The sequence below is a fragment of the Cervus canadensis genome, chromosome X (assembly GCF_019320065.1).
Source record: "Cervus canadensis isolate Bull #8, Minnesota chromosome X, ASM1932006v1, whole genome shotgun sequence".
NCBI classification, from domain to species: Eukaryota; Metazoa; Chordata; class Mammalia; order Artiodactyla; family Cervidae; genus Cervus; species Cervus canadensis.
The window spans coordinates 28,333,138-28,352,283 of record NC_057419.1 but is presented as its reverse complement, the minus strand read 5'-3'; the positions used below and the strand labels follow the sequence as shown (position 1 = coordinate 28,352,283).

General features: G+C 38.6%; 1 pseudogene; it reads right to left on the bottom strand.

The window, feature by feature from the left end:
* Window positions 1–309: 309 nt before the first annotated feature.
* On the bottom strand, window positions 310–18,366 carry LOC122435492 (annotated as a pseudogene).
* Between the last annotated feature and the right edge of the window lie 780 nt (window positions 18,367–19,146).

Below are 19,146 nucleotides of genomic sequence, written 5' to 3'. Positions count from 1 at the left end.
TGTTTGTGCCCCTCCAGTGTCTCTTTGTGGCTTTGCCTTTGTATTTGGACATGGGATATCTTTTTTTTTGGTGTGTTCCAGCATCCTTCTGTCAATGGTTGTTCAGTAGCTAGTTGTAATTTTGGTGTTCTTGCAGGAGGAGATGAGCACACATCCTGCTACTCTGCCATCTTGAACCAATCTCCTATACATTTTAGTCACTGTTAGGGAATACAACTTTCTAGAGTTATATTTTGATATATTAACTTAATTTGAGGAGAGTTCACTATTTATTTATTACAAATATTCCACATCTGTGATCCTTTCCAGTCAGAAGTTCTTTGAGATGATGGCTTTGGCCTTTGCCAGTTGGAGAATGGATCTTCTGACTCACCCATGCTGTGAATGGCCCAGCAGATAGAATAGTACTCAATGGCCATTGAACCTGACTGTCACTTTGTCAACCTCAGTTACATTCATCTGGATAGGTGCATGGTCCTTGGTGCTGATGATGGGGTTCCTGGAGGAGAATTTCTGTGGCATGTACAGGTCCATGAAATTGTTGTTCTGGATGTTGAGGGAGCTTGAGTGCAAAAAGCAAATTTTTAAAAAATTCTATCCTTAATTTTTTTTCATTTATTTTTATTGGTTGGAGGCTAATTACTTTACAATATTGTAGTGGTTTTTGTCATACACTGACATGAATCAGCCATGGATTTACATGTATTCCCCATCCCGATCCCCCCTTCCACCTCCCTCTCCACCCGATCCCTCTGGGTCTTCCCAGTGCACCAGGCCCGAGCACTTGTCTCATGCATCCAGCCTGGGCTGGTGATCTGTTTCACCCTAGATAAAAAACAGTAAAATAATTTGCTCTAATTGGATAGTTTTGAGGAAGTCATAATTCATTATTTTATGGTTTTTTTCCTGTTCTTTCTTTTCTACTACATTTCCTAGATCTTTTTCACTCAGTTTGCTTCTTTTTCCAGATTTGGTCTCTGATTCCTATATATCTTTCTCTGATATCCCTCCTCCCATGTCCATTAAATATTTAATATTTCATAAGAATTCAGCCAAGACTCACCAAACATCCATTAAGTGAGGTTTTGGCATCTATGGCAATACTGGGATACTGTAAAAGTATTTCCAAAAGGGTATATACATACTTTATGTACTATAGTCTGTTGGCCAGTCTTCAGACTGGCTTCTTCCAACACTGCCCTCTTCTTATTGACTATGAGCTTCCAGAGCCCAGGAGGCAGGGTCAACCAGTAGACAGCTCAACTCTATTGTTCTTTGAGAAATTTATGCAGATACTTATTGATTCAAGTTCATCAAGAAACATCACCAGGATTTCAAAGTTTCGCTGTGTGTGACGACACCAATATGGCATCAGTAATGTCCTGGTGTATTAAAAATGGAGAAGATCTTTCTAGTCCAGTCTCCAGAGTGATACCCAATTAAGAAATCCTTTGCATGTTTTTTCTTCCTCTATGTATAGTTCTCCACACTGCTTTTTTCATTGGTATGACTCGTTAAAGATAATCCCTAAATATAGTTCAAGTTGATTGTATACTACTGCATCATATTAGTGTTCTATAATAATATAATTATTCTCTTATTGCTGGTTTTTAAAGTCACATTTGAGTTTTCCACTCTAAACAATGCTATAAGGATAGTTTTGTGAGTGTATCTTTGTCCAAATATCATATTATTGCTTTAAGGTAAACTCCTAGATGAATGAGTGAAGATGTCACACACACACACCAATACTACTCAGCCATGAGAAAGAAGGAAGTCCTGCCATTTGCAACAAGATGGGTGGATCTTGAGTGTATTATGCTAAGTGAAATAAGTCAGAGAAAGACAGATACTGTGTGTGTGATATAACTTATTTGTGGAATCTAAAAAAGCAAACTGATGGAATATTCTACCCTGGTTATGAGGAGCTGAGGGGTGGAAGAAATGGACAGGTGCTGGTCAAAGGGTACAAGCTTCCAGTTGTAAGCTGAATAAGTTTTGGGAAGCTAATGTTCAGCGTGATGATTATAGTTCACAATACTCTATTATATAATTGAAAGTTGCCAAGGAAGTAGATTTTAAATGTTCTCACTACAGAGAGGAAATGGTAATTGTGTGACCTGCTGGAGGTGTTAACTAACACTAACACCTCCATCATTTTGGTAATCATTTTGCAATAGTGTTTAAAATCAACCCGTTGTACACCTTAAATTATATCTCAAAGTAAAAGAAAAAAAAAGTTTCCTAGAAGCGGAATTACTGGGTTAAGGAGTGTGAACATTTAAAGGGTTTTAATAAGTCTTGCCCAACCATCTTTCAGAAAATTGAGCCAATCTGCAGTCCCTCATCTGCTCTGAGTAATATCCACCCCTCCTTTATTTCATCAACTGTTTGAGAGTTGAAAATGATATCTCACTATTATTTTAAAATTATAGAATTTGTCTTTGATTACTAGTGAAACTGAGCATTAAAATTTTTTCTAGTAAAATAAATTCTTGGAATCCTTAATTGTTGTATATCATCCTTCAAAAATGGATTTTTGGAGTAGTTTGACTCACTTATTTTAGAAATATGCAAAATTAACAGACTTTGAATCCATCTTCTCCCCTATTTCCTGATGTTTTTAATGCCTAAATATTGATGTTTCTACTTAAAAATGTAATCATACTTAAATTATTTCAGGATCTGGCTTTAACGAAGTGTATAGGAGGGAGAGGGGCTTCCCATGTGGCTCAGTGGTAAAGAATCCACCTGCCAATGACAACCCACTCTGATATCCTTGCCTGGGAAATCCCATAGACAGAGGAGCCTGGCGGGCTACAGTCCATGGAGTAGCAAGGAGTTGGACAACTTAGTGATTGAGCCCTCAAGTATGTAGGCAGGAGAACCTTCTTTTTCCTGTGGTAAGAATGGGAGAAGGCTCTCCCTAAGCCTCTTTCCCTATCTTATATGTTTTAGTGGTGTGTGAAGGACCTTAACGAGTTGCTTTCCTGAATGTTCAAGGGATGATTAATTTTTAGGCTCAGTCACGTTTTTCTAACCTCTGTATCCTCAGGCAAAAAACTGTGGTTTAAACATGGCATCCCAATGAGTCAGGAAATGACTTCATTTCTTACCGAACCACTTTTCTCTTTAATGGGAAGCCCTGAAATAGATGTGCCTCACATCCCTGCTGCAAGCCTTTGCTGTCATTTAGAGGAGCTATTGCTCTATCAGTACTCACACTGAAGCCTATTATTCCAGGGAGACAATTTTGTTATAAAAAAGTGATTTGTTATTTTAAGTCTTGGCAAACAAGCATACGAGGGGGGAAAAAGTTCATTTGGAGAGATGGCAATAATTCCCGGCGAGGTGTGCTTCTGCTTTACTTTTGTTTTACAGAAAGGAGCAGGATTTGGCACGAGCTAAAATTCTGTAAAACTAATTTATCAGGCTCAGGCAGCTTCTGCTCATTGCCCTTGAAAATAGACTGCCTTGTATTTTACACACCTGCGTATGATACTCCTTCTGTTGCTTAAGTGGGACGCAGTTGGAAGAAACACCCAGTAAAGCAGGACAAACGCCCTGTGATCATAATCAGAGATTGGTGGTAATTGACACATGACAAAATAATTTGCACTAAGTTTTCCAAAGCCATGCTATGATTCCACCAGTGATTGCCTGTGCTGACTTATCATTTATTCTAAGTCTCATTGGAGGCAATTACAGACATTTTAAAATAGGCAGTCAAAATAACAAGTCATTTAGACTGGCAATTATGCATTATATGTAGTTGTCCTTTCTATTAGAGGATGACACTATTGATGCTACAACCTCCCCATGTTAAAAAAAAATGCGGCTGAAAGACTGAAGTGTGACTGTCAGATTCTTCTACTTGGATCACGCTCACTGCCTGTCATTTTGCTGTGAACTCAAGTGGCAGCCTGCAGGCGTCCTGGCTTTTCTTTGCCACCTCTTAGCCTCATGGTCAGGGCCTAATTAGGCATTATGAGCAGGCAAAGAACACATTTACAAAGTCAGCTCATGTTGGAGATGGTGTCGAGGCCTCAGTGAGGGTTATAGGCTTCGGGGTTTTTGAGCTTTGACCCACTGGAGGTGCAGTTGGCTTGGCAGGCATTTCCTTTAGGGTGATAAAACAGGGATGCTTTGCTGCCAAGCCTGGTGTCCTTCAGAACTTCACATCAATCCATATTTCAGAGGAGCCTGTGAAGACATAAGGTTTCCTTGTCAAATTTGTATTTGTGGAATGCGGCAGTCTTAACTGCATTTAATGTGTTTGGTTGATTCGCAGAATGGGCTGTCTCCTTAAAAAATGTCAAGTTGTAAAAAGGCTGTATCTTTCGCTGAGAGGCTGAGTTAATAAGGAACAGCTGGGGCCGAGTGATGTCATGTGCCACCTGCATGGAAGGCCGCCCAGAGACTCACACCAAAAGAAAGTGCTCCAGAGAAGTGGGTTTCAGACCTATTATTATTTTTTTTTTTGCAATTTTTTTTGGTGGAGGATAATCTTCCTATTGAAGTCATGAGCAAAAACCCCCAGTGTATCAGAGATCCGGGCTGACTGAGTGGATGAAGTTAGAGTGGGAGGCCCAGTACTCATTCATCTTTCCCATCTTAAGCAGCAGTCCTTAAAGGCCTCCTTGGAGTTTTGGGGAGCAAGGATGCACAATAAGAGTGTTCTGAGTAGTGGGATGAGTAACCCAGAGAACTGACAGGATGATTCATTTGGTTGTTGGAAGGAGATGGTAGTAGTTCTACTTACATTTATTTTCCCTATATCTTTCAAATTTTTGTTTTTCTATGTATGATAATATAATACACTGATACATTGGCACTCATAATTTATAAATGAGCATCATATCTTAGAGGAGCATGCCTATTTTTCCAATAGAGATACACCATCAAGAATATTTGGAGGCTGCTCATTAAGAATTCATGGAACAAACATATTTATAAACAACAACAACAACAAAATTCACAGAAGATGGTTCATGGGCACAGTTTTGATGAGTTGTGGACCAAGCATAAGAAAACTGGCTAAGTTGTTTTTGGCAGAATGAGCAACAAAATGGTGTCATCAGGAGTGGGATAGAATTTTACATTTGGACTTTGGGGCTGCCATTCAGCCCACTACAAAGATATCAGGTCTTAATCCCTGGAACTTATAAATATTACCTTATTTGGAAAAAGAGTCTTTGCAGATGTGATTATCTCCCATTTTAGGATGGGAGATAATTCTGGATTATCTAGGTGGTCCCTACTTGCTTCACAAGTGTCCTTAGATGAGAGAGGTAGAGGGAGATTTGACACATACAGACTCAGAGACTGGAGTTATGAAGCCATAAGCGAAGGAATGCTGACAACCACCAGAACTTGAAAGATGCAAGGGACTGACTCTCTCCTAGAGTCCCTGGGGGACAGGGTAGGGGACAGTGTGGTCCTGCTGATACCATGATTTTAGCATCATGGTGCTAATTTCAGACTTCTGGCCTCCTGAAATATGAGTGAGCAGATTTCTGTTATTTTAAGTGACCAAGTTTGTGTCATTTATTAGAGCAGCCCTGGGAAATGAATGGGCTTTCCAGGTGGCTCAGTGGTAAAGAATCCGCCAGCAATGCAGGAGATGTGTGTTCGATCCCTGGGTCAGGAGGATCCCCTGGAGAAGGGAATGGCAACCCACTCCAGTATTCTTGCCTGGAGAATCATGGATAGAGTAGCCTGGAGGGCTACAGTCCATGGGGTCACAAAGAGTCAGACACAACTGAAGCAACTTAGCATACATGCATGCAGGAACTTTTGTAGTTTTATTTAAAATGCATTTTAAAGAAGTTATGTACAATCTATCCTTTTCTACTTTTCATGCTTTTTAAATAAAGCTAACAGCCAAAGAATTGATGCTTTTGAACTGTGGTGTTGGAGAAGACTCTTGAGAGTCCCTTGGACTGCAAGGAGATCCAACCAGTCCATCCTAAAGGAGATCAGTTGTGGGTGTTCATTGGAAGGACTGATGCTGAAGCTGACACTCCAATACTTTGGCCACCTCATGTGAAGAGTTGACTCATTGGAAAAGACCCTGATGCTGGGAGGGATTGGGTGCAGGAGGAGAAGGGGACGACAGAGGATGAGATGGCTGGATGGCCTCACCAACTCGATGGACATGGGTTTGGGTGGACTCCAGGAGTTTGTGATGGACAGGGAGGCCTGGCGTGCTGTGATTTATGGGGTCGCAAAGAGTCGGACATGACTGAGTGACTGAACTGAACTGAACAGCCATGTTAATCACCACCTTCACAAAGAAAACATTTGAAACATCCTAGAAACCCCTCAAACATCCATTCCCACTAGTACCTCCCTCCATCAGATGTAACTGTCACACTGCTTTTTCAGGGGAGTGACTTTCTTGATTTCCTTTGTGGTTTTGATCATCTGTGTATGCTACTCCTGAACAATATAGTTTTACCCAGTTTGGAACTTTATTTTGATGAAATCATACTGTATGCATTTTTCTGTGTCTTACTTTTACTACTCAACGTTGTGTTAGATTCATTCATGTTCTTGTATGTAGCTCTGATTTGTGGCTTTTCACTGCTGTGTAACATTCCATTGTATGACTATACCACAATTTATTTATCCATTTTACTCTTGATGGACAGTTATTTACAGTTTGGAGAAATTATGAATAATGTTTATTCTTCTGTATATATTTTGATGTAAAGGAGCACACATTTTTCCATGTCACTAGATAACATCAAACTATTTTCCAATGCAGTCGAACCAGGTTATACCGATACCAGCAGTGTGCAAGAGTTTTTGTTACTGAACATCCTTGAAACACTTGGTATTATAGGGCTTAATGTTTTTTGCTGAACTCATGTGATATGTTATGATGGCTGTAATTTGCATTTTCTTGAATTACTAATGACTTTAATCATATTTTCATCTATACATATTAAAGAATGTATGTATGTGTACATGTAAAAATGTATACACATACAAATGCATTCTTTGGCCATTTTAGTTCTTCTTTTTAAAAGTTTAAGCCCATTTTACTATTGGTTTGTTTTTCTTTTCCTCATTGATTTGTGAGAGTTCCTTTTATGTGTGTTGCAAAAATATTTTCTCCCATTTTGTAGCTTGCCTTTTTACTGTTTTAATTATATCTTTGATGAACAAGTTCTTAATTACAGAAATTTTAAAAATAAAGAAAAAATAGCTCATAATTCTACCACCCAAAGATGGCCATTGTTAGCATGTCTTTTTTCTCCCCAGCTTTATTGAGGTTTAATTGACAAATAAAATTGTATATACTTAAAGGGTACAATGTGATGATTTGATATGTGTGTATGTTGTGAAATGATTATACAATCAAGTTAATTAACCCTGCCGTCACCTCACATAGTTACCTTTTTTTTTTTGGTGAGAATGCCTAAGATCTACTCTCTTAACAAATTTCAGGTGTCGCATACAGTATTATTAACTGTAGTCACCATGCTGTATACTAGATTTCCAGAACTTATTCATCTTGTAACTGAAAGTCTGTACACAGCCCAGTCCCTGGCAACCACTGTTCTACTCTGTTTCGATGAGTTTGACTCTTTCTTTTTAGATTTCACATGGGAGTGAGATCCTGCAGTATTTGTCTTTTTATGTCTGGCTTATTTCACTTAGCATAATGCCCTCTGGGTTCATCCATGGTGTTTCAAATGGCAGGATTTCCATCTTTTTAGGGTTCTTCCCTGGTGGATCAGACCATAAAGAGTCTGCCTGCAATGTGGGAGACCTGGGTTCGATCCTTGGGTCAGGACAATCCCCTGGAGAAGGAAATGGCAACCTATTCCAGTATTCTTGCTGGAGAATTGTATGGATGGAGGAGCCTGGCAGGCTACTGTCCATGAGGTCGCAGAGAGTCAGACATGACGGAGCAACTCACACTTTCATATATAATATTGCGTTTTCTTTATCCACTCATCTGTTGATGGACACTTAGGTTATTTTCATATCTTGGCTATTGTAAATAAGGTTAGCATATCTTTTGGTCATTTTAATGGCATATATATATATATATATATATATATATATATATGCAGCATGACATTTCCTTTGTGAAAGAGAGATCACAGTTATACATATTTATACAAATATTTAGTGACACAGAGATGAACACACATTCTCTGCTTCCAGGGAGCTTGTAACTTATTGAGTCAAAAATATGCACATTTATGAATATGTGCATTAAAGTGTTGTAAAGCTAGAAGGGTACACAAGGTATGATAGAAGCCAAGGAATGAGTGGTTACTTTTCCCTGAGTGGACTAGAAGAGGCATGAGAAAGCAGATGCCATGAGCTTTCTGGCAACAAAAAGGGAAGAAAGGCAACAGAGGCATGCTATGATTTGTGCTGGTTGGAAAATTGCAAATTGTTAAATGTGGCTAGAATGTGGGAGAAGGAAATGGCAATCCACTCTAGCACTCTTGCCTGGAAAATTCCATGGATGGGGGAGCCTGTCCATGGGGTCGCAAAGCGTCGGACACAACTGAGTGACTTCACTTTGTTTCTTTCTATAGTTCGTTTTGGAGAAGGAAATGGCAACCCACTCCAGTGTTCTGGTCTGGAGAATCCCATGGACAGAAGGGCCTGGTGGGCTACAGTCAATGGGGTTGCAAAGAGTCAGCACGACTAAGCAGCTAACACACACACACACAGCTAGAATGTGAGTTGCGGGGAGGGAAGGAAGGTGAGACAGGAGAGAAAAGAGATCCTGGCAGTTGCATGTTGGCCTCTCCCTAAACTGCTGTTTCTTTTGCTTTCCGCCAGTCACTTCTGTCTTGATAGTGTAGCCTTGTAACAATACCACCAGGCCAGGCAGATGGAAATCTTTGGAAAGTACAAATGAAACCCAACAATTTGACAGCTTTTTCTTTTCATTATAAGCTAATGAGTTGTTTCGTTCCCTTAATACTTTGCTGAAAAATCTTCCCCCAGTTAGCTTAAAGCTTTTACCAAGAAGTTACAGGACTTAGTGAGTGATGTGGATCCTAATAAGCCATTGCACAAAGATGTGGAGGAGGTCAGGTGGGGTCGTATTCCTGAGGGCTAGGTTAAAAGCAGGATGTAAAGGCATATACATCTGAATTTGAATGTTGGCTGTGTCACTTCCCAGCTTTGTGATTGTGGACAAGTCACTTAACCTCTCTGATTCTCAACTTCCTTTTATCTTGATAGGGAATGATATCTTCCTATATGTAGGGTTATTGTGACAATTCCATACAGTAATTTAGACAAAAACCTAGAAGAATGTCTGTTCTCAGTGCTTTATACCTCATAGCTGCTCTGCCTTTTACCCTCATTCCCCGTCTTTTGCACCCCCACCTCAAAACCATAGAAGTTAATCTCTTCTGGGACTTACCAGTTCAGTTCAGTCGCTCAGTCGTGTCTAACTCTTTCTGACCCCATGGACTGTAGCCCATCAGGCTCCTCTGTCCATGGGATTCTGCAGGCAAGAATACTGGAGTGGGTTGTAATTGTTGTTCATTCTCTCTTTCACTCTCTTTTTTGGCATATCTTTCAGTTCACATTTTTTCTTCTGTCTAATCTGCTACCCAGTACATCCATTGAATTTTTAATTTCAGAATCATATTTTTTGTTTTTAAAAGTTCTTTTTTAACCTACTCTATCACTTTTAAACATCCTGTTCCTTGCAGATATTTTATTTTATTTTTTCATTTATTTTTATTAGTTGGAGGTTAATTACTTTAAAATATTGTAGTGGTTTTTGCTGTACATTGACATGAATCAGCCATGGGGAACACATGTAAATCCTTGCAGATATTTTCAAGTTCATTCTTTATTTCTTTGAATGTTGCTGTTTTAATATCTGTTTCTGATAATTACAGCATCTGAAGTCTGTGCATATCTGTTTCTGCTATCTCTTTTTATGCTTTTTAAGTTAGTGTTGATTGCCTCCTATGTCCCATGTCATCGCTGATTGCTAATGGGTCTCTGACCTCACAAAATTATGTGTGAGATTCTTTGAAGCCTAGGATGGTGTGCCATCCTCCAGGGGTACCTTGGCTTTAATTCTGCCAGGTGCTCAGACACTATCAATCAGGGCTGATATAAAACCAAGTTCTTTGCTCAAATGGTGCAAATCCATTTGAGCACTTGTCTGTGGCAAAATGTCTCATGGATTATTTTCCTACTTATTCTTTTCTCTGCCATGGAAGACTTCTCTTTACTCTACTGGTCTTGGGAACCAGGGATTGATATTGGATCAGAGTGTGTAACTCTTTCTTTTACAACCTAGTATGTGGAGCCTCTCCTGTAAGATTTCTCATGTTTGGATGCCCCTGGCCCTGTTTTCTGTCCACTCTGAAATAAATGTGTAGTTTTACATGGGGAAATGCACTCTGGGCAACAATGGCTTTCACCCAGAATTTAGTCTTTGAGCAATTTGATGATGATTTAAGAAGATTAAAAATAAATTTATCCAGCTCCTTCCCCACCTGTTTTCAAAAAGTAGTTTTATCTGAATAAACTTGCAAACCATGGCTAGAAATAAGAAGTCCTACTTTGTATTTACAGTCTCTTTGAGTACAGAGTATTGGTGAATTTACTAAGAAAATATATATTTAATTTCTAGGACGTTGTTATACACAATTCTTCAAGCCTCAGTGGATTTGATTAAGTCCGTTGTAGTTCTCCTTGTTCTCCTTGTTCAAAGAAACTCTTGCCCACCTGGCATGTTAACTGCCACTGAGAGGTATGAACAACCCCTCCGCCTGCTTCTAGGATTTTACTATTTTTACCTTAATGCAAATTAATTTATTCTATTGCATGGTGGTACTTCAGGAAGCAGCGATCCTGCTCTCAAGAGATGGTGTATAAGCCAGGTGAATGTCTGAAGGACTGGAGATGAGAAAGCAGTGGCCCTGGTATTAGGCTCTTTTAGCAGTTTTAGCAATAATGACATTTGATGAAAGGGTAGATGTGGAGAATAATGTTTGGGGAGATTAGATGATTGATTTGGGGAGGGGGTGAATGTGAACCAATGTTCAATTATGTGCCATGCCAGTGCTAGAGGCTTTAGATAGAGTATTTCTTCTAATGAAGTGCTAGAGGGAAAGCATACTGAGGCCATCAATCTTAAACTACGTAATAATTATGTCTTGTAGGTGTTAGCTCAGCTGCTTACATGCTTGGTCCTAAACCATATCCAACAACTAAAGGGCAAGGGGAAGTCAAATGTAAAATGACCACTTTTGACTCTTGGTGATAATAATCATGTCTCTATTCATAAGTGGAGTGAATAAGAACTCAAGGAATGACCTGTATTAAAGACACATACTGGAACTGCTAATAAATAGCAGAATGTGTTATTTGAAGTTCCTGTTTGGGGGCCAATGCATAACCTCTGTGAGGACTTGGCAAAATTATTAAAGTGCCAGAAATGAGCAGTGGGAAGACTAGGATCATCCTCACATTGGATAATCATCTTCCAAGCTGTTGTTGGTTTGTAGCGTTCATTTCTAAGATGGTAACAGTGTGAGCTGTAGTCTACAGAGTTTTTACTCCCTGAAACCTCTGTGATGGGAAATACTAGATCTACATATGTAGCTTTGTGAAATCCTTGGTTCTGGTGGCAGACAGGGTTTGCGCCTTACAGTCTGAGTGGGAGAAACGGCAAATGCAGAATTAAATGTTAGTTCAGCTTGTGTCTCAGCAATTGTTGTAGCTTTTAAAGGCCACAGTCTTCAGCTGTTACAGAACTGATTGGAGGTAAAGAGCTGGCTCTCAGGAACATACTCACTGAAACGAATAGGGCTGTGTGGCTTTGCCTCTTTAAAAATTCTATTGCTAAACCCTAGACTACCCTGCCTCCTTGCTATTTTTGTCCATTGGCAGTTTCCCCTTGAAATGTTATCATCTAATTCTCCCCCAGGCTTTACTCAACCATGTGCTGAACTGCTAAATGCTGCTTCAGCTAATGCCACCATTCAACACAGAGCAATCTACACAGTCTCTAGAAACTGGAGGAAAACAACAACTCTCCTTTGACCTTTGAGGCAAATAGCTCTCACAGTGATTTTGCTTATACCAGTTTTAAGTAAAGCCAGAAATTACACAGTAAACTTTTAGAAACTTATTTTTTTTAAAAATATTTATTTATTTATTTTTGGCTCTGCTGGGTCTTCATTGCTGCGCAGGCTGTTCTCTAGTTGCGGCGAGTGGGGACTACTCTCTAGTTGCGGTGTGACGGCTTCTCATTGCAGTGGCTTCTCTTGTTGCAGCAGCAACAAGGGCAAGTGGGCTCAGTAGTTGTGACGCACAGGCTTAGTTGCCCCACAGCACGTGGAATCTTCCCAGACCAGGGATTGAACCTGTGTCCCCTGTACTGGCAGGAGGTATTCTTAACCACTGCACCACCAGGGAAGTCCCTAAGGAACTTATTGATGGCATGTGTTTTGTCTTGGCAGAACTGGCTGCTCTTCAACTGGCTATAATGCTATGACTCCTTAAATTTGTTCCTGAATCTTTCACCTTACCAGGCATAATGCTAGGATCTTCATATACATCCAGTTTAATGGTACCACACCCTATGAAGGAAGCACTATTCTTTACATTTCATGGGAGGAGCCAGGAAATTGGAGAGATTTTTTAATGGTAGCAGTGAGCTTCTAACCAAGGTTAGTCTGACTTCAAGGCCTATGCATTTCCACCTACCTTACAGTTCTTGCTGTTCATCTGAAAGAATTTGTTTCCAAGGAATATTGCAATCTGAGAGCAGTATTGAAATAATTGACTCTCTCGGGAGTTTCCTTATGGTGGATTTACTTTTGCAGTTTATACTTGGGAAATTGGAAAATAAGCATATATTCTTGCTTTAGGGTTTCCTTATTTCCTCTGAGAAGGATAAAAATTAAGCCAAGCTTGTATATATCATTGGTCATCCAAGGGCAGAAGTGAAGACATGACAGAAAATAGCTATAGAATTATTAAAGAGGAGTATTATTAGATTGTTGCTTGGAGATTCATTTCATTTTTTGAACAAATAATTATTAAATACCTGTTATATATCAGGCATTGTTCTAGCACTGGGAATACCAGGGTGAGCAAAGCATAAGAAACTCTGCCTGTATGGTGCTTATACTGTAACAGGAGGAGTAGGGAAGTAGACCATACACAAAATAAAGAAGTAGAGATGTGTGACATATTAGACAGTGATAAATAAGGATGCACCAGCTTTTAGCTTGTGCTCCACTGCTTATCCCAAAATGGCTTTGTCTTTGAGCTTTAGAAGTGCAAATAGTGAAATACTTACTTCAGTGTAATTTCTGACACTCCAAGCGTGCTGATCATGTGATCATATAGATTGCCATTAAATAAATGAATACATCAGTAAGATAAAAAGGTACATCATTTGGATTTATTAGTAATATCTAGTATTCTGTTTAATTTAGAATATAGACTCTCCTTATATTGGATTACATTCATTTCTTGGCGCTGTCATAAAACAGTGTAACACATTGGGCGGCATAAACAGAAATGTATTGTCTCAGAGAAGTCAGAAATCAGGGTGTCTGCAGGGATGATTCCTTCTGGGAGCTATGAGATAGAATCTGTTCTGTGCCCCCCCCTCACACTGCTGACATCGGGCGGTGCCTGGTTTGTAGCTGGTAGTTGTCCTGTGCTTTCATGTTGTGCCCTCTGTAAGTGCCTGTCTCTGTGTCCAGGTTCCCCTTTTTATAATGAAACCAGTTATACTGTGTTATAGCCCACTCTAATGACCTTATCTTAACTTGATCATCTGTCAAGACCCTTTTTCTAAACAAGCTCACATTTAGGACCATAACATCTTTCATGGGGCACAATACAACCCATAGCAGATATATTGAAATGTTTAAATATCATCAGTTGAAATGTAAATGTGTATTTGGTATTGTAAGACTAAAATGCTATAATAATTACTGATGAATGTAAAAACTTTAATTTTGTGCAGACCAATTATTAAGAACTCTCTAACAGTTAAATAGGGATAGTGATAGATAATATGAATAGTAAGAGTATGCCAGCCAAATTTAGAGAGATCATTAAGTACATTTTGGAACAACAGAATTTATAATCATGTAAATAAAAGTACAAGGCAAAATAATAGAGGCTAAATTATACCATCATTCTTCCCTGGTGGCTCAGTGGTAAAGAACTGGCCTGCCAATGCAACAGACATGGATTCAATCCCTGGGTGGGGAAGATCCCCTGGAGATAGAAGTGGCAACCCATTTCAGTATTCTTGCCTGGAAAATCCCATGGACAGAGGAACCTAGTGAATTACAATCCATGGGGTCTCAAAGAGTGGGACACGACTTAGCAACTAGACAACAACAACAAACTATACCATCATAATTTGTATTGAGGTGCTTAACACTCATAGCACTAAACAAAATAATCTATAAGAATGGTATAGGTTGCCTTGGCCTTGTGGCTTCCTGGTGGGCAAGATGCTTTCAAGGGATAGGTTTTTATTTGCGTTGTATATTTCAAGAAGAATAATCTTGTTTAGTACTATAAAGTTCATATGCTGTTTGTGGTGGATTGGATCACTGGTCTCTGTCCTTCAATCTCTTTGTCATGGCCTCATGGAAGACAATAGACTTCTTCCCTCTCCTCTGACTTTGGTTTCTCCTTGTGACTTGTGTAGGTGGGTGGGATGTTAGTGGATATGATACAGACAAAGATTTGAAATGTGCTTATGTATTTAGTTTTGCCTTTCACCATGAGAAGAATAGGCTTTGGATTGCTTCTTGTCCAAGACAGAGGAGAGCTGTGTGAAACAGATGTAGACCTAACTCATACCTTCTAATCACAACTGAACACAGTCTTTATCAGTAAAAACCCAACTATCTCATAGATGCACGACCAAGAAATAAATGCTTATTGTTGAAAGCCATGGAGATTTGTGTAGATGTTTGGTATGTACCATTGTTATTGGCAATGGCTAACTGATATGTTATTATTGCAGAATTACTTGTCTTAGTGATTTTATTTTTCACTGGAATAATCCAAACTGAAGTCTTACCAGTTGTACCTAACTAGGATTGAATGTCTCAACCACTTGGCATTATCACTTACTCGTCACCAAGGCCATCATGTGCTTGTTCTCAGTTGCGTCCAACTCTGTGACCCCATGACTGTAGCCCGCCAGGCTTCTTCGTCCATGAGATTTTCTAGTCAAGAATGCTGGAGTGGGTTGCCATGCCCTCCTCCAGGGGATTTTCTCAACCCAGGGATCAAACCCATGTCCCTTGTGTCTCTTGCATTTGCAGGCAGGTTCTTTACCACTAGCGCCACCTGGGAAGCCCTTAGTGAGAAAAACTTATTTTTTTAGGGGTGGGGGGGCGGGGAAGATACTTGTTACTTTATGAAACAACACTACAAAAATTTTTATTCTGGCCTTTAATACTTTTTCAAAAGGTATCTTTTTAATAGAGGTTTCACTTTTTCAGAGAATGATCATCAGCAGCTGTACATGAAAAGGTACTTTTTCAAAAGATTGCTGAAATACACTTAGGAGTTGTTCACAGTGTGGTGGATCCACTGCTTTTTAGACTTCAGTAGCTTTTTTTTGCTTTTCAAGAGCTCATCTTGATTACTTAAGGGTTATGGTTCTCCATTTTTTTCTTTGCAAGAAACTGTTTCTGAGTACAGTGTAAAATAAAAGAAGAAATGTGTTTTATTTCTTGTGATACTTTCATATGGACTTGAACAACACATTTTAGTCTTGGTAAAAGAAGAAAAAATGTTTTGTTAATCTATTTCAAATTCACAAGGCGTTGTATTATGAAATGTTCAGTCTTTCAAGTGATAGAAGAGCTGTATCTGTTCCTGGCAGGGCATTGATAAATGGTTCACATACATGGGACTTTTTGTTTTCAAACTCATTCTGTATAGATGATGATTTTCCAATGTATCATGTAGAGATGATGAATTATACAGTTGTGGAAACACTCCTGGAATGGTGTTCTGAGAAGAGTAGGCCTAGTCAAGTGACTTCCTGTATCAATTTTTGAAAAGCAAGACATAAAAAACTGAGGGAATAATTTATTTATTTAAATGTGTAGCTTTTAAAATAAAAATTAAAAACAAAATCCCTTGATTAGTAATATGGGCTTTAGTAGTAGTAGTAATAGTATTGTTATATTGGAGGCCTGATCCCCAGTACCTCAAAATGTAACCCTGTTTGAAAATAAGGTTGTTGCAGATATAATTAGAGATCATACTGGCGTAGGTGGGTCCTTAATCCAGTGTGACAGGTGTCTTTAAAGAAGAGAGTGTGAGGACACACAGGAAGATTACTGTCTGTTGATGGAAGCAGAGATTGGAGTTATATAACTGCAAATCAAGAAATGCCAAGGATTGCTTTTGACACCAGCAGAGAGGAAGCATGGTCTTGCTGACACCTTGGTTTTGGACTTCTAGCTCCCAGAACTATGAGACAATGCATTTCTGTTTTTTTAAGCCACTCATTTTGTGGAATTTGTTAAGGAAGCTCTAAGAAACTAATCTAATCAGTGATTAGAATTTGACAATAATCACCCTTTTTGATACATGTCATAGTATAAGCACATAAATTAAAAATGATATAATTATAAAGTTGGGCTTCCCTGGTGGCTCAGATGGTTAAGAATCTGCCTGCAGTGCAGGAGACCTGGGTTCAATCCCTGAGTCGGGAAGATCCCCTGGAGAAGGGAATATAAAATTAGAAAAATAACAGCATCAAAATCATATTTAGATAATACTTCAAAATAATCTTTCTCTTTATACAAATAATGTGGCTATGGGAGGAACTACAGGTAAGTAAAGCAAAAAAGAAATTAGAGCTCACCACATGTTCTAAACCCAGGAATAATCATTGTCAAATTTTTTGTTATAGCCTGCCAATATATCTATGTGAAATAGATACTTTTCTCTCAAATAGGAGTATATTATACACACTGGCTTTGTGAACAGTTCTTATTTTTAGCAATACATGTTAAACATGCTATTATTTTTTTTAGTTTTGTAAAGTTTTTTGGCTTACTCTAACCTGAAAGCACATAAGGAACAGGACCCTAGGAAATATGGTTGTTCCAAACTTAACCATGGTAACAACAGAACAATCATATGGTTATAGTTTTTACATCTTTAGCTATGTAAACATGCCATTATTTTTTAACTCAGAAAAAAGTGTTTATGCTTCTAATTCTGTATCTTTAAGTACTTTATAAAGTGCTTCATAGCCATCATCTCATTTGATAATGAAGGAGCTTGAATGATGATAGATAGAAAATAGTGGTGCATAGCCTGTTTACCATAAGCTGGGGAATCAAATTTTAGGGAAGAAATAAATACTGGTTTACCTGTTGGGTTAAACTGAGGGGTAGGAGGAAGAAATATACCTCTGTTTTCTGTTACCTACTCCTCGCTTTGTCCGCTGAAGGGAAGCCCAATTCAATGGAAAATAGACAACTGAAAATAAAAGCAATGTTAATGCTCAATAATTACTCTCTATCCATATTATATGACCATTAAAAACCATTGTGTAAATGAAGTTACAGTGATATGGGAGAACACTCATTGTATATTAGATGAAAATTAGGTTATAAGAATGTGTGTGCCATTTGACCCCAATTTTAGAAAGCAAAATACATGGATATATGTGCATGGAAAAAAAAAACTGAAAAGATCTACATGAAATTATCAACAGTGATTATATTTGGGCTATTGAATTGCAGTTAAATTTTTTAAAGTTATGTAAGGAAAGGAACTTGGTGAAATTTTGCTGAATTTTAAAGAGGTGAAGATGTTTCAGGAATGGACCAAAAATGCCAGTGTCTTTGTATTTGCACAACACTTTGGTTAACAGATGTAAATGTATAGTTGGGTTTGGGTGCTGAGATCTAGCTTAGGTCACCTGAGTGGCACGATCTGTTCTCTATACCATGCAATAATAAAGGGTAAAAGTTGAAACTTAGGGAGTCAAATGGTAGGTATTGTGAAAGAGACAGGATGTAATTAATAAAAAAATATTGTTTATATTTCTTCGTCCAATCAACATTTAAATTCCTACAGTGTGTCTAGTACTGTGCAGGATGCTGGAGAGGTTATTAAAGAAATGAAAGATGTAGGGAAGCAAACATTGTCATGTGTCCTCATATCAGTGCATTAGCTCCCTGGCTCATGTATCATGACATTCATCTCTCTTAGGAGGACTTACCTGATGTCTCTTTTTCCACTCAGACTGTGATTTCCATGAGGGTGAGAATTCACATGTGTTTCATTTTCCTTGGTATCCCTGGACCTAATTCTCTGATGTAGGTAGGCAGTAAACATTACTTGAAGGAATGAATAGGCAACAATGTGAGAGTCTGAGAATGGGAATAAGGCAGGCTAATGCAGATGGAGATGGCCTTGTGGGAAAGTTGGAACTTGGGCCATGTCTGAAAAATGGCAAATGTGAGTAGGAATGAGGGATTTCTAGGAAAGAAAGGGAAAGAATAGGAAGAAACTGCTTTTTAGACCTAGATGAAAGAATTAAGAGGCTGAATGAGCTTTGAATCTTTGGTAATGGGGAGGGAAAACATGGTTACAATAGATTAACCAAAGGAAGGGGCAAGAAGGACTTAGAAAAAAATGAAGACGATATATTATGGATTTTCTTAAAAAGAAAAAATGAAGAAGTTGTTAATACTGTAAGTGACTTGTTCAGAAAGATTGCTATATGAATCATTATTTGAAGAGTGTGATATAATTTTAGAAGCATATATAGTAGATGCTTCTTTAACATTCTAAAAATAGTTGAAGGTATCAGATGTTCATTGTTCTCTTTTAAACTGTCAATCATAAAGTGTAAATCAACTGTATCATTAATAATAATGTTTTCTAATTGCTGGGCATTGTGAGGAAAGGATTAATTTATTAACTTGTTTTATCCCCTCAATAATCCTATTTTTTGAAGTAGGAAATGGCAACCCATTCCAGTATTCTTGCCTGGAAAATCTCATGGACAGAGGAGGCTGGTGGACTACAGTCCATAGGGTTGCAAAGAGTTGGGCATGACTGAGCAACTGAGCATAACCCTATTTTTATTCTCATTTTGCATTTGAGGAAACT